The sequence below is a fragment of the Phyllostomus discolor genome, chromosome 9 (assembly GCF_004126475.2).
Source record: "Phyllostomus discolor isolate MPI-MPIP mPhyDis1 chromosome 9, mPhyDis1.pri.v3, whole genome shotgun sequence".
In the NCBI taxonomy this organism is placed as follows: Eukaryota; Metazoa; Chordata; class Mammalia; order Chiroptera; family Phyllostomidae; genus Phyllostomus; species Phyllostomus discolor.
The window spans coordinates 40,603,032-40,618,203 of NC_040911.2; the positions used below are offsets into that span (position 1 = coordinate 40,603,032).

The 15,172-nt window shown below is 39.6% G+C and overlaps 1 protein-coding gene across 2 annotated transcripts in view; it reads right to left on the bottom strand.

Moving 5' to 3' along the window:
- The window catches only part of YES1 (YES proto-oncogene 1, Src family tyrosine kinase), a 73,210-nt gene extending 61,780 nt beyond the window's left edge, over positions 1-11,430 (bottom strand). Inside the window, exon 1 of one of the 2 annotated variants that reach the window (XM_028523734.2) lies at positions 11,125-11,430. The gene's annotated coding sequence lies outside the window, so the exon portion shown is untranslated. The remainder of the gene's footprint in view (positions 1-11,124) is intronic. The other variant, XM_028523735.2, reaches the window with a different exon arrangement.
- Between the last annotated feature and the right edge of the window lie 3,742 nt (positions 11,431-15,172).

Here is a 15,172-nt window from a genome sequence, read left to right on the forward strand (position 1 = left end):
ACTGGAAAAAGATCTGAACACTCTGTCTATTAATCTGGGATTGACATCTTATTTTATAAAAAGACAAAGAATACTTTGGAATTTGTGTATCAATTTTCCATTACAAACCCAAACCTGCAAAAAGAAAGTGTTTGCTACTGTTTAGTTAGTGTAATAATCCATCTTTTTCAGTTCATATAATATCTGACCTTGACACCTAACCAGAAAGTTACTTCCATTAAAAAGAAAAGTTTAGCCCTGGCTGGCGTAGCTCAGTGGATTGAGCAAGGGCTGGGAACCAAAGTGTCCCAGGTTCGATTCCCAGCCACGGTACATTCCTGGGTTGTAGGCCAGAACCCCCAGCAATCGCACATTGATGTGTGTGTCTCTCTCTTCCCCTCCCTTCCCTCTCTAAAAATAAATAAATAAAATCTTTAAAAAAAAAAGTTTAAGTGGCTAAGAATTCTTATCCCCAATACAAATGAACAGTTCAAGGAAGAAGGAAAATGTAAGAAATTCCCTTTCCATCACTGCTCCTTATTCCTAAGAAAGTTGTCTTAGAGAAGAGGTTTGCTGTCAGTTAGCCTTAGGTTCAAATTCAGTTCCAACCAATCATTTAGTTATACAACCTCGGTAAATTATATATACCTTCTGATTCTCAGTCTCTTCATATATAATAAACACCTACCTCAGCCATGATTTTTCTGGGTATTCTGGAAAGGTATTTCAAAGATTTAAGTTAATTTGATAATGTATATAAATATGTACCACAGCACCTGTCACAGAACAGGCTTTTTTTTTCCATAATCAATGTCTAAGAGAAGGAATGAATTGGGTGAGAAATGGAAAAAAGGACACAAAAGAAAAAATTACAAACTCCATATTATGTCCACTCCTTTTTCCCAAGTCCTTCTCTATTGTCCTCATTTTTATTTCTCATTCCTAATCTTTTGCAACTTTCCCATTCCTCATACTGTCCTATAGGGTTAGAGTAGAAAGAAGGCGTCAAAATGCCCAGCAAGTGGGTGAGAGAAACTAGGGAAGCTTCTGTACTTAAATTCAGCTTAACAGTAAGGCCTCATTGGGAAAGTCCTAGCATCCCAATATGGAACTCATAACAGAATGATTTTTAGAGTGAGGAGCTAGGAAGGTGGGGAGGGATGGTGACTGGAAAGGCAATGGATTCACCCACTATGTAATTAAAGCATCTATCTTGTAGGCCAAATATTTCATCTGTTCAAGACGTCAGCAAACTTTAAAAAAGAAACAAAACAACACAAAACCTGAAAAATCAATTAGAATACCTTTACCAATGCAACACTGTTATAGCTGTTAGGTTTTTATAGATAAACTGTAATGGGCCACTAGAAATCTAACTCAAAAGGCTAACCTTAAAGAAAAGACTTTCTCTGAGAAAAGATTTTGATTTTTAAATGACTGACAAACTTTGGGAATACAATCTACTTATAATTTTAGTTTGTTTCTTTTTACAAAATTATCTTGCAAAATTTAAAGAAGCTAACCATTTTCAAGTGTCCACACTTCTAAATATTAACTATACATCTTAAAGAAAAATATCCAGAACAATTACCCTACACTTTTGTCAATTCAAACAAATGTTTTTATTTTGTGGAAATTATTTTTTCCCACATTTTTTATTGTTCAAGTATAGTTGTCTCCATTTGCCCCCTCACCCCAGCCATCCCCACTTCCCACCCTTGGTGCTACCCTCCTTTGGCTTTGTTCACATGTCCTGTCATGTTCTCGACAACCCTTACCCCTTTCTCCATTATCCCTTCCCACCTCCCTTCTGTTTACTGTCAGTTTGTTCTTAATTTCAATGTCTGTTTATATTTTGCTTGCTTGTTTGTTTAGTCAATTGGGTTCCACTTATAGTTGAGATCATATAGTATTTGTTTTTCACCACCTGGTTTATTTCACTTAGCATAATGCTCTCCAGATCCATCCATGCTATTGTAAAGGGTAGGAGCTCCTTTCTTTCTGCTGCGTAGTATTCCATTGTGTAAATGTACCACAGTTTCTTGATTCACTCATTTACTTATGGGCACTTAGGCTGTTTATGGCACTTAGCTATTGTAAATAACACTGCAATGAACACTGGGGTATAGAGGTTCTTCTGAATTGGTGATTCAGGATTCTTGGGGTAGAGTACCAGCAGTGGGAATGCTGAATCGAAAGACTGTTCCATTTTTAGTTTTCTGAGGAAATTCCATACTGTGTTCCACAGTGGCTGCTCCAGTCTGCATTCCCACAAACAGTGCACTAGGGCTCTCCTTTCTCCACCTCACCAGCACTTGCTGCTTATCGTTTGTTGATTTGGTTATGATGGCCATTATGACTGGTGTGAAGTGGTATTTCATTGTGGTGTTTTTGTTTTTTAAGATTTTATTTATTTATTTTTTTAGAGATGGGAGGGAGATAGAGAAAGAGAGAGAAGCATCAATGTGCGGTTGCTGGGGGTCATGGCCTGCAACCCAGGCACGTACCCTGACTGGGAATTGAACTTGCGACACTTTGGTTCGCAGCCCGCGCTCAATCCACTGAGCTACGCCAGCCAGATCATTGTGGTTTTAATTTGCATCTCTCTGATGACTAGTGATGCTGAGCATCCTTTCATGTACCTCTGGGCCTTCTGTATGTCCTCCTTGGAGAAATGTTTGTTCAGGTCCTTTGCCCATTTTTTAATCAGATTGTTTGTCTTCCTGGAGTGTAGTAGTGTTGAGTTCTTTATATAATTTGGAGATCAAACCCTTGTCTGAGGTATCATTTGCAAATATATGTTCCCATATAGTTGGCTCCCTTTTCATTTTGCTGATGTTTTCTTTAGTCATACAGTAGCTTTTTATTTTGATGAAGTCGCATTTGTTTATTCTTTTCTTTTTGTCCCTTGCTCTAGGGAATATACTGGTGAAAATACTACTGTGTGGAATATGAGATTTTCCTCCTTATGTTCTCGTCTAGGACATTTATGGTGTTGCAACTTATATTTAAGTCTTTTATCCATCTTGAATTTATTTTGGTGTATGCTATAAATTGGTGGTCTAGTTTCATGTTTTTGCATGTAGCTGTCCAGCTCTCCCAATACCATTTGTTGAAGAGGCTAGTTTTACTCCATTTTATGCTTCTGCCCTCTTTGTGAAATATTAATGGACCGTAGAGACTTGGGTTTATTTCTGGGCTCTCTATTCTGTTCCACTGATCTATGTGTCTGTTCTTATGCCAGTACCGGGCTGTTTTGATTACAGTAGCCTTGTGATATACTTTGATACCAGGTATTGTGATCTCTCCTACTTTGTTTTCTCAAAATTGCTGAGGCTATTCAGGGTCATTTATGGTTCCAAATAAATTTTTGAAATGTTTGTTCTGTATCTGTGAAATGTCACTGGTATTTTAACAGGGATTGCGTTGAATCTATAAATTGCTTTGGGTAGTGTGGACATTTTGATTATGTTAATTATTCCAACCCATGAACACAGTATAAGCTTCCATTTGTTTGTGTCTTCCTTAATTTTTCTTCAGTGCTGTGTAGTTTTTGGAGTACAGGTTTTTTACTTCCTTGGTTAGATTTATTGCTAGCTACTTTATTTCTCTTGTTGCCATAGCAAATCAGTTTCCCCCCCTGATTTCTGTTTCTGAGATTTCACTGTTGGTGTGTACAAAAATGCCTTTGATTTCTGAATATTGACTTCGTATCCTGCTGTTTTGCCAAATTCACATATTAGATTGAGTAGTTTTTTGGTGGAGTCTACAAGATTTTCTATGTACACTATCATGTCATCTCCAAACAATGAGTTTTGCTTCCTCCTTTCCAATTTGGATGTCTTTTATTTCTTTTTCTTGTCTGACTGCTGTGGCTAGGACTTCCAATACTATGTTGAATAGAAGTGAGGAATGCGGACATCCTTATCTTGTTGCTGATCTTAGTGGGGAAGATTTTACTTTTTGCCCATTGAGTATGATGTTGGCTGCAGGTTTCTTGTATATGGCCGTTATTATGTTGAGGAATGCTTACCATTTTGCTGAGTGTTTTTATTATAAATGGGTATTGTAACATATCAAATGCTCTTTCTGCATCTATTGTTATGATCATGTGATTTCTGTCTTTTGTTTATGTGACTATTATGTTTATTGATCTGCAAATAAAACAATTAAATGTTTTAATGTGGCTATTTTCCTGATACAATGTGGCAAAGCTGCCACCCAAACAGTTATAATTACTGTTAAATGACATCACAACTATCTGCTTCAATGAATAAAAAAGTCCTTAGTTTTCCGATATTACTGCAAAATTGATTTGAAATTATTTTTTAAAAACCTTGCTTTCAAATGTGTCTTCTTATAGTAAAACTTCTATATAGGTGTTAGGAAACCTCTGTATGTGAGCCACAAATGCCTGTAATACACTAATATCTAGAAAAACATCAAATCAAGTCTTCTTGCCTAAATAATTAAATAAGTTTACTTGAGGCTAAACCTATCTAGTACAAAAGGATTTATTAAAGTTTCAGAGGTATCACCAACTAACAATAAAAACCAGAGAAGTACTGTAAGGGACTCACCCTAGAAAAAGCTACCAATTTACAAAAATTGTAATAGCCTCATAATCATAGCCAGTTCTGCACAATGTGAATTCCTAAAAGACAGCAGTTTTTAACCCTCACCTTAGGACATGGTTATTGATTTTAGAGAAGGGGGGAATGGAGGGAGAAAACCATTGATCAGTTGCCTCTTGTGTGAGCCCAGACCTGGGACCAAACTGGAGACTTTTTGGTTTGCAGAATGATGCCCAGCCAACTAAGCCACACCGTCCACGGTGGTGTGATCATTTTCATTAACATCAAAACTAGCACAGTATTTGTCATACCACACGGTTTACAGTGCATTCACCTGAGAAAGTCCAATGTCAAGTCTATGTGTCAGTTTCTTACTATAACCTTTGCTTACCTCTCACCTAATTTTATTTCAAATTCTAGATTCTAAAACACTTCCTTAAATTTTTATCAATATAAAAATTAAAACTGTAGTAGAACTACACATTTATATAAGGCTTAAAAGATATTAGAAACCATTTAGTTAAGCTGCCTCCTGTTTCAAATAGTGAAACCAAGGCCTAGGGAGTTTACTGAATTGACCAAGGCCACATTGTCAGAAGTGGAATTAAGCCTTACTGGTGGCTCAGCTGGTTGGAACGTTGTCCCACAGACTAAAAGGTCACAGGTTTAATTCCTGGTCAGGGCACATAACCAGGTTGCAGTTTTGATCCTTGATCGGGTATGGTACAAGAAGGCAACCCATTAGCCCTGGCTGCTGTGGCTCAGTGGACTGAGTACTGGCCTGCGAACCAGAGGGTCTATGGTTTGATTCCCAGTAGGGGCACATGCCTGGGTTGTGGGCCAGGTCCCCAGTAGGCGGTGTGTGAGAGGCAACTACACACTGATGTTTTTCTTGCTCTCTTCCTCCCTTCCCCCATCTAAAAGTAAATAAATAAAATCTTTAAAAAAAGAAAGAAGGCAACCAATTGATGTTTCTCTCTCACACCATCTCTCTCCCTCTCAAGTGCTCTCTCTCTAAAAGCAATGAAAAATGATGTCTTCGGGTGAGGATAAAAAAAAAAAGTGGAATTAAAATACAGATGATCTTTTGGTCTTTTCCTTATTACACTACAGTTGCGTTCTCTGCTTTTCAAATGCCTGATTATTATGTTTAAAGTATCTTTATCCATAAAATACTAACTGCGTCAGAATAAAAGTTAAAAATAATAAATGTGCTATGGAACAATTTTATGTATTAACTTATGCAGCAAAAGCCACCACACTTTCTTCAAACCACCCCAATTTCTAATGCTAAAAAACTGAAAGTTACATTAAAATAATTAAGCGATTAGCCTCCATAATTAGGTTAAGAGAACCTGGAGTTTACATACTACTAGGAACAGAGGCTGAAACCAGGTAATCTTTAAATTTCAGTGGTCAGGCCTTTCCTGTCTCTGTCCCCAGCAGATATATTCTATGAACTATGCATTCTTTATAATACATTAAGAAAATCAGAACTTCTTTTTCTTTTGTCCTTGGAAGATATGAACATAAAAGTTATAATTATAACGTTGGTTGTCACCAGTAACATGGCAGGATGCCAAACGTATTTTAGAAAAATTTAGGATAATTTTGTGTGTGTGTATGCACAGGAAGGCCTTCTATACTCACTAAAATAGTGAAAACATTAAAAAAATAAATTTTATCAAGATGACCTTTAACTTCACATGTGCAAATATTTAAACAGTTCTATAAAATCATTTTCTAGAACAAAACATTGAGGGTAAAAATTTTAAAGAATTTAACATTAGCTTATAAAAAAGCATTAAGATTATTTTAGAAAATTTGAGTAGAGGTGTTGTGTGTGGAAGAAGTCTGTATATGTAAAGTCATCCACAGAACCATATCCCTACATGCAATTACAATTTTATTAATTATTTATTCTACTAGGGACTGTTCAAAGATTCACATTAAGAGTTCCTTGCCACAGTGAGCACTAGATCAAGTATACCAGTCATATAAAGAAAAAATTATAATGCAAGGAGAAATGTACTTTTTTTTTTACACAGGAGTTTTGAGGGAGCAGAAAGAAGGGTCAATACATCCATGTCTTGCTAAGTATGTGCCATAATGACAACGTGTACCTGTTACTGTTCAAGAGTATATAGTCTTCTTTCTGTACCTCTTTTGGTTACATTCCTTCTGGTTATACAAGTTTGAGTGCTGCTTCTCCCAATACCCTCTCCCAATATCCTCCATCCAAAATTAGCCAAACCCTGAATCACCAAGTTTCAAAGCCAGGATTAGTATAAGAAGAAATTGTCTTTGTAGATTTTCCAACAGTACTGGTAAAAGAGAGGACAAGATGCTGAGGCTCTTAGCTTGACATGTTTTTAAACTTAGCAACTTTTCAGAAACAGAAAAAATTGCCGATGGCATCTTTCAGACTGGGGCTTGCCATATTTAGATGATACTATATCTGTGTTTAATAATGTCCATCTTCTCATACTCCAGGAATAAAGGAAAAGCAACAGGAAAAAGAATCTAGGGTTGCTACAGGCAAAATTCAGACAGCCACAGGGGATATGCTATGTGCAGCTAGTTCTAGAACTCTTGAAAATCTTCTATCCATTTCCTAGGAAAAAGTGGGAAGTCCAAAGAACCTGCTTTATAAGCTCTCCTACTACCCCCAAACAACAGTAACAGCAGCAGCACTTCTAAGAAACACAGTTTAAAGCAGCCTGTAGTATATGGTATATGCTTCATATATACATTCAAACAAGGGGAAACTAACCGGCACTGCTATCCTGGACATAGAGGATCATTACTCAGTGAAGCACTACCTCATCGATATATCATCCTACACTCTGAAATTACTCTTTCCTGGAGTGAGCTTCAAGATCTTAAAGAGTAACACCAAGTAAACCCAATCCAAACCAGGATATGTTGCTATCAAGTCTGCTACTTCCAAGACAACAATAGTGTTGCTGCAGCCAAAGATTCCTTAGCATACAGACACGTTAAAATTATATTGGCAGTGGCACCGGCTCTTCTCTCTCACCCTGTGCTGCTACTATAGCTCCTTTTGCTAAATCTGCCTCTGAGTTTAGACAGGCGCTGGATGGTTCATAATCACCCAGCAGCTGCAGCTGAGCAATACTCAGGCTAATTGTGGCACTGAAGCAGCTGAGAGGAAGAAAAAAGATAATACATACCCTGCCATAGCCACACACAAACTGTCCTACACACTACCAATAAGATACCAAGATCCTTTAATATGAACAGATTATCTCCTTTAAAGAAAGGCAATTGTACCTCAATAGGGGAACTTGTATTTGTATTATAGACCTATTTAAATGTGAACTGAAAGTGACCTAAACCCTGTAGGGTTTTGCACAATGGAAGATCTTAACTAAAACTTCCTGTAAATATTCATGTAACAAAACCAGCACCACAAACATCACCTTTATAACACGACTGAAAGTTCCTGTGATATAAGAATTTGGCACAGATGCGATCTCTTCTTCAACTCTGCATTACAAAATGCAAAGAGACCAACAACTAAAAAGCTACCAACAACTGAAACAGAAAGCCATTATTACTTAAAGCAAGAAAAGTAGCATAATGCAATGATTTTCAGCATTTTTTAGACTCCAGCGCCATATGGTCATCTGCTTAGTTTTGAAACAAAACATACTCTTCCTTTAGGTGCTATATGACACATCTTCAAAAAACTTAAGTAAACAGAAACATATCTTAACATTCAGAATTTCATGACATTCTTAAGGATATCAAAACTAAGGATGAAATTACTGATCTAAAGAATTACTGTTCCAGAAAACTAAATATGGATAAAAGTAAACATTTTACCTTAATGCCATAGTTCGTTTTAACTATGTTACATAATTTCCTGTAAAATGTGTTCTATTTTATACTTAATGACCAAACAATACCCATTAGTTTAATAAACATATTTTGATTATCTACTAAGTGTAACTTATAAAATCCTGAAGAGGATTTAAAGTTAGTAAAAACCTGGTGTCTTCCCTCAAAATATCAACATGTTATTTACATGTCAAAGTTGTTACTTACATGCACTAGCTGGTTTATGATAATTATTATTTAATAAGTCTAACCCTGTTTGCAAAGGGCAATCCAAGCAGTACTCCAAAGTCAGTCACCAAATATTAAGTTCTTTATTTACCTTATATAGTACATTACAAACAGGCTTCTTTCAAAAAAGAAAGAAAAGTTTTATGTAAACTACAACACATACAGAACACACAGAACAAATTATGTGCTTACAGAGAAACACACAGAACAAATTATGGCTTAATGATTTATACTAAGGCCAACACCCTTGCAACCACCACCAGGTTAAAAGAACTTTACCACCAATTAAGAAGCTGCATCGAAATCACAACTTCCTCCCTCCTCCCACATCATTACTTTTGTAGAAATCACTTCCTTGTAGGTTTTTAAAAATATATATGGTTTTATTACCCAAGTGTGCATTCCTAGACAGAGTTTAGTGTTGCTCTTTTCAATTATTTAAATATTAGACTTCTTTTTAGTATAATGCTAATAGGAACTAATAAATGTCTACATTGAACACAAGATTGAGAATTACATATATTTATAAAGAAAAATTACTCACATAAATAATTTATTTACTGCCTAAAAAGATGCAAAGTTAAACTTTATATAAACAAGTCTTACACCACGGGTTGGTAATAGTTCTCTTATACTAGGTCATTACTATTCTTTTAGAATATTTATTCTTCTAACATTACAGACCATAAAGGAAATTTATTTGCGTGGATACTGATTTTGTGGCTTGAGAACTTACTGAGTTAAAAAACAAACAACTTAAACCATGTATTAACATTATACTTCAGTCATAAGACCAATTCCACCTATCCCAGGAAGATAGGTCAAAGCTGTAACTTCAATTTTAGTTCAACAGGAAGGAGTCAATTTTGTGGTTTATGAAGTCAGCAAAAACATACTGCAAAATTAAAGCTAATGTAACCTTATGGTGGTTATAACAGAGTACATATTTTATGAGCCCTTTTATCTTTTATTCTGAAAACATGGACATAAACTGTCTTGTATTCAGATTCAGATAAAAGGTAACTTTTTTAAAAATTTAGCACCCTATGAATTGTCAACAAGCATTCAAAATCTCCACTGAGGCTTAGCTAACGTATAGAAGTTAAAATATAAACTTTCTTAGATGTCAGCTATGACAGGGGTCTCGTTTTAGTAAAATGAATGTTTGATTTCGTGAAGAACAACTTTCTTACAGAACGATTCATTAAAAATCACATATGATGTATACAAGATCCTTGGTTTCTAATACAAGACCCTCCTTTATTACCTGTCCATTCAAAATGTTTCCTGTCCACTGTGTGCCAAACACTGTGCTAGTTAAGATAACTACATCTACCATGTATTTCGCCTTAAATGCATATAGTCAAGTGTACATATTTAATAATATTTTCCCTAGTGTGTAATTTAACAAGACAGTTTAAATACACTTAGAAGTATCAAGATACCTTTAGCACTGTAATCCTACCGTTACAAGGCACAAATATGCCACAATCATATATATGTACATGTGAAAATCTATATGAAAACACACCGGTGGAACCTATATATCTAAAAAACGGCATGAACATAAAGTTGGGATTCCACTAGAGATTTTTCATTTCTTTAATAATTTATAAACTGTTGGTGGATTACTCCAAGCCTGCTTCAATTAATAGCGCAGAAAATAATTCAACCAAATCCAAACGATGTTGTGTCCCACTCACTACAAAGCAAAATTAAAGCAATCCCTACATCAGACTTGATTTTCGAAGAGCGTCCTAAAACAACGCTCACCCATGCCCAATAAAGCAAAAGCTGGAAGCAATTCTCAAGAAAAATACGCTTTAAAACAAATTTTTCTGTAATACACGTGGACAGAGGACCGAACCAACTGGGAGGCGAAGTGGCATAATACTGTAAAAGTGGATGCTGAGTGGCTTATTTCCCAACCCCCAACACAAAACAAAGGAAAACTTCAACATGTTGTGGTTTTCAATCAAACCAAGTGAAGCGAGAGGCTCACCAACTCGCCCCTTACACACACCCTCGCCCGCTCTCCCGACACAGCTGCCACCCGGCATAAGTCAACACTTAGACCCCCCAACCTCTGGGACAGAAAGGGGCCGCTGTCCCCGCCGCTTACTTGGGGATGCGAGCCAAAATAAACCTCGCCCCCGCCCCGCGCGGTGGCCCACACAACCTTAAGGACGCGGGTGGTGGGGTGTCCTAACGCTCCAGGGACTTGAAGTCGGACTTGGGCGGGACAGAGTAGGACTGGACGGGGCGGAGACCGAGTCCAGGGGCCAGCAGGTAGCGCAGGGAAGGAGACACGCCCGTGAAGCGAGCCGGGTCGGGGGAGGGGAGAAGTTTCTCCTCAACTTCCCGACTCGGAGCCGGCGGGGGCAGGGAGCGGCAGCGCCTCCGGGCGCGGGCGGGCGCCGGGGCCTACTGCCGGCCGGTGTCGACTACCTCCGCCCACGGGGCCTCGGAGGGTCCTTACCTGTCCTCCAGCCGCGCTCACATGGGTCACCACTGCTGGGGCTCCGGTGGTGGGGAGGAGGCGGCGGGAGGAGGCGAGGCCCGCAGAACCCTCTCCCTCCTTCCACCTCCTTGTCCCGGGCGCCCGGCAGCAGCAACGACCGCACAGTCAGCCCAACTCTTCACTTCAGGAGGAGGGAATTCCCGGGCTCCTCCACCCCAAGTCCTCACTCTCCACCTCCTCCCGGCTCCGCGCCCGCCCTCACTCCTGACTCCGCCCCTCCGAGCGGGGGCGGCGCGGGGGCTGCAGCTACCTGCTCCCGCCGCAGGCCCGCTCACCGGAACTCGCGCCGCGCCCCCTCGGTTTTCTGCGCCCCCAGCCTTCCGGCGCTAGCGGGCGCCGCGTGCTTCGGACTTCTCCAGCCGAGGTCATCCTAGGTGGCGAGTCCGAGTCACTTATCCCGACCCAACATGGCGGCGGGGTCCGGGGCGGATTGCCGAGGCGGCGCAGGCTGAGGGGGTGTGAAGAGGTGACTCTTCGGCACGCTGAGAGCCGATCCACAATGCCCCTCCCCACTCACGGACCCTGCGGCCACCGACTCGGCTGCCTCCGGAGATGGAGCTGGGACGGCAGATCCCACCCCCTCTCCCTTTCTCCTTTTCCTTGATCCCGCTCTGTGTAGTGCCGAGGGCTTTGGGTTTTGTTTGTGTTTTAGGGGAGGATGGGGTTGAGGTTTTTTTGGCTGGTAGTTTGCTTCTCAGTACTACGCTTCCGCACCCATTGTAGCTGTAGTAAAATCTCAGCTGGGCCGGGCGAGTCGGAGGGCGGGAGGGGGTAGGGGGTTGGCGGCCACGTTAGTGACACCCTCATCACAACCCTCCCGGCAGTCCAGGAACACTCGCGTCTGGCCTTCTTCCAAGTCTATCCCAACCCCAGGAGCTTCCTGTTGACTGTAGGTCGATCCAGCCTTGTCCGGAGAGGGAATCGAAGCTGTTTTGTTGGCTACTGTCCCAACGATGGTAGTTTTGGCTAATTTGGAACAGCGTATTTTATAAACGATCCTGGCAACATACAAGGGAGGGAACTGGGACAGGTATTACTACCCTGTTTGACAGCTATGGAAACAGGCTGCGGTTCTGAAAGTGCGGTGCACAGTACTAGAATTCTGCTCATCTGAATCCAAGACTTTTTTTTTTTTGTCTAGTCTCTAGAAAGGGAGAGGATCTAGAAAGAAATGGGATAAAGATGAGGATTTTTCAAGATGGGAACAAGCTGAATATTGAGGCTTTTTTTGTTGTTGAAATCACTTCTGTCACACTCTTAGATTAACTTCCTTTCTGTATTTCCTCTTTGGTGGGGTTATCAGAACTATGTGGAACTGTTGGTTTCCTTTGTGGTTTTTAGAGAAATCCAATCATCTTCCACAGATAAATAGTATAATCATATATGTCAGTATTCTGGGGTTGTAGCAACTCAGGAATTGCATATAAAGGTCTGAAAATTTTTTTCTTCAGCTCACTAAATGAATCAAAGGTAGGCGCAAGCTTTCACATTAATAAAAAGGTACACATAACATGGAAAGATGCTTTATTTGATTTAGCTCCTAAAACTTCATTTGCCATTGACTGTCTTGGGCATTAAAATTTTCACGTAGGTTTATACTGAGTTATATTTTTTTAACTAGAAAAATTCCTTGGGCTGTTTCTTTTCTAAACTAATAAATAAACTAGAGGTGTTTTTGTTCTAAACGCTCAGCCTCAAAATCAACTCTAAAATACTAGTTAACCCTAGTCTACCCCAGTAGATTAGGGGTAAAGTAACTTTTAAAAAGTTGTGTACCTAGTTTTAAAGGTGGGAGGTGCCAAAATCTCTCCTACATGTTATAGGTTATATTATTCATCAAGTTTTTAATTTCCACTGTCATTTTGATTCTTTTTATTACCCCCCATTCCCTGTTTTCTTTCATTCTTTTTTTCTTTTTAGAATAGTCTCTGCAATTCCAAGCCTCAGTATGTAAAGAACCTGGCTACTTGTCAATCTTAGACTCAATGGCTCCCTTATTTCCAGGGATACTTAAAACACCAAAAAGCAAGTAAACAAACAAACGAAAAAACAAAATGTTTAAAGTCTTGCTGAGTTTGGTAGAATAGAAATTGCTTTTAAGTGAAAATCTGTTCATTCATGAAATAGACAAAAGAAGCACATCCATGTCTGTCCCATGCAACATAGAAGTCTGGGATGTGTGTGTTAAAGAGTAATAAGGGACCTACATCTTGGGACACCTGGGAGAATCAGCTAGATGAAAAAAGCGAGGGGAAAGCTTGAAACAAAAATGAATGAAATATGTTACGCCTACAAAAGTGAAATGCATCATTTTAATGCTAATTTTTTTTTTTAAAGTTTAAAACAATTGGAATTTTTCTGGGGCATACTTGCTGTAATCCTGGATGTGTGACTTTTGCCAGGAAATGTTTGTGTGTAGGATAAACCTCTGCTACCTGCTATCAGTAACCTGCTGCTGCCGCCTTCATCACTGAGGCTGTGACGATGATTTTTCTCTTCCTCAACTAGAAAGCCTGCAGTACTACATAGGGTTCATGCACTGGTCTCTGGTCTCTAATAACTATTCCACTAACACACCCCATCCCCAACATGCCCTCCACTGGACTTGTGCTAACTGCTCAAAGCTTGGATCTCCTCACTTCATTCAGTGCCTAAAGTTACCTGCACCACAGTAGCCTTGCCCCTTCCACCTGACCAAAACTTCTGGTAGGCCTGTCAGGAAGAATACCAGGAACACTCTAAGCAAAGATTTGGAGGATCAGGCAAAAGTAAGGTCTTCACCCTTGTATGTTAGACTCATTGTGCCAAGGTTAGTGGAGAAGCACAGTAAGCCACCAGTTTCTGAATGTTCCTGATGCCTTCATTGCCTCAAGGGCTGGTGCCTGTGTATTACAGTTTTTACTTCCCTCTCAGCTCTGCAAGAGCTGTCTAACAGAACCAATTCATTGGATGTATAAGAATATATCCTGCAATGAATACATGTAACAAATAGCAATCTTACATGAGCTTTAGCAGTTCCAGCCCATCTTTTTGCTCTTTTGTACTTTCTAGCTTCTAACTTCATGGCTATCTGGTTTACAACCTTAGAATTTCACTGGTGCCTGCTATGCCCTGTTAACTATATTTTTTAGAAATCTAGTCTCTGCTGTTGGAACCTACTCTAGGGTCATCTCTTCAGTTCTTTCTGGTTCTGCAATTTAGTCCCAGGCCTGTTTTATCTAGCAAAGTCCTTGCTTTCAGTTCTAGATCCTCCTGGTATCTATTTGCCTACTCCTAGGTAACCTTACCTATAAATTCAAACTTTCATACACTCAACTTGGTTCCTCACTCTGTTCTGGGACAGCAGTTTCTAAGCTGGATGGTATTTGGCATCTTCTCACATGCCCTCTGCCTAGCAGAACATAGCATGCAATGAACACCTTTTGAGGGTGTCTATTTTACCCAAGTCCCTCTTAGAGAAGTGACCCTCTACCAATAGCTGGATTGTGGCCTATGATCTGAGTACTGCTACTCCCAGGAATTTTGAATTTTGTGGGAGTGACACAAAGGTGGCTCTGATTATTCATGGTGGCTAGAGTGGAGTTGAGAGGCCAGTGGCAGAAGATGAGTGTCCAGGGTCTGGGAGTCCAATAGCAGTAAGCAACAGGTGTTCTGTGTTAATGGTGCCTTTGTCTAAGTAGAGGATCCCTGTGGCTCTGCCTTGTCTTCCTTGGTTCCTTCCTGAGCCTGTTCCACCAATCTGATGCCTCTCAATTCTCTGAATTCCTTCCATTAAATTCTTTTTCAGTTTGAATTTAGTAGAGATGGTCTTTTTGCAAGTGAGAATACAATTTAGTTTCTGCTTCTTTCTTGTACTGACATTAAACTTATAGGTGATATGAGGGCAGCATCTCCTGCCTTGTACACAGAGTTGGGGTAAATATGAGGTGGGAGGAACAAGTTTTCACAGAGAAGATGAAGCACATATGCACAGCAAGAAGCAAGGATATTAGATGGTAGGACTCCA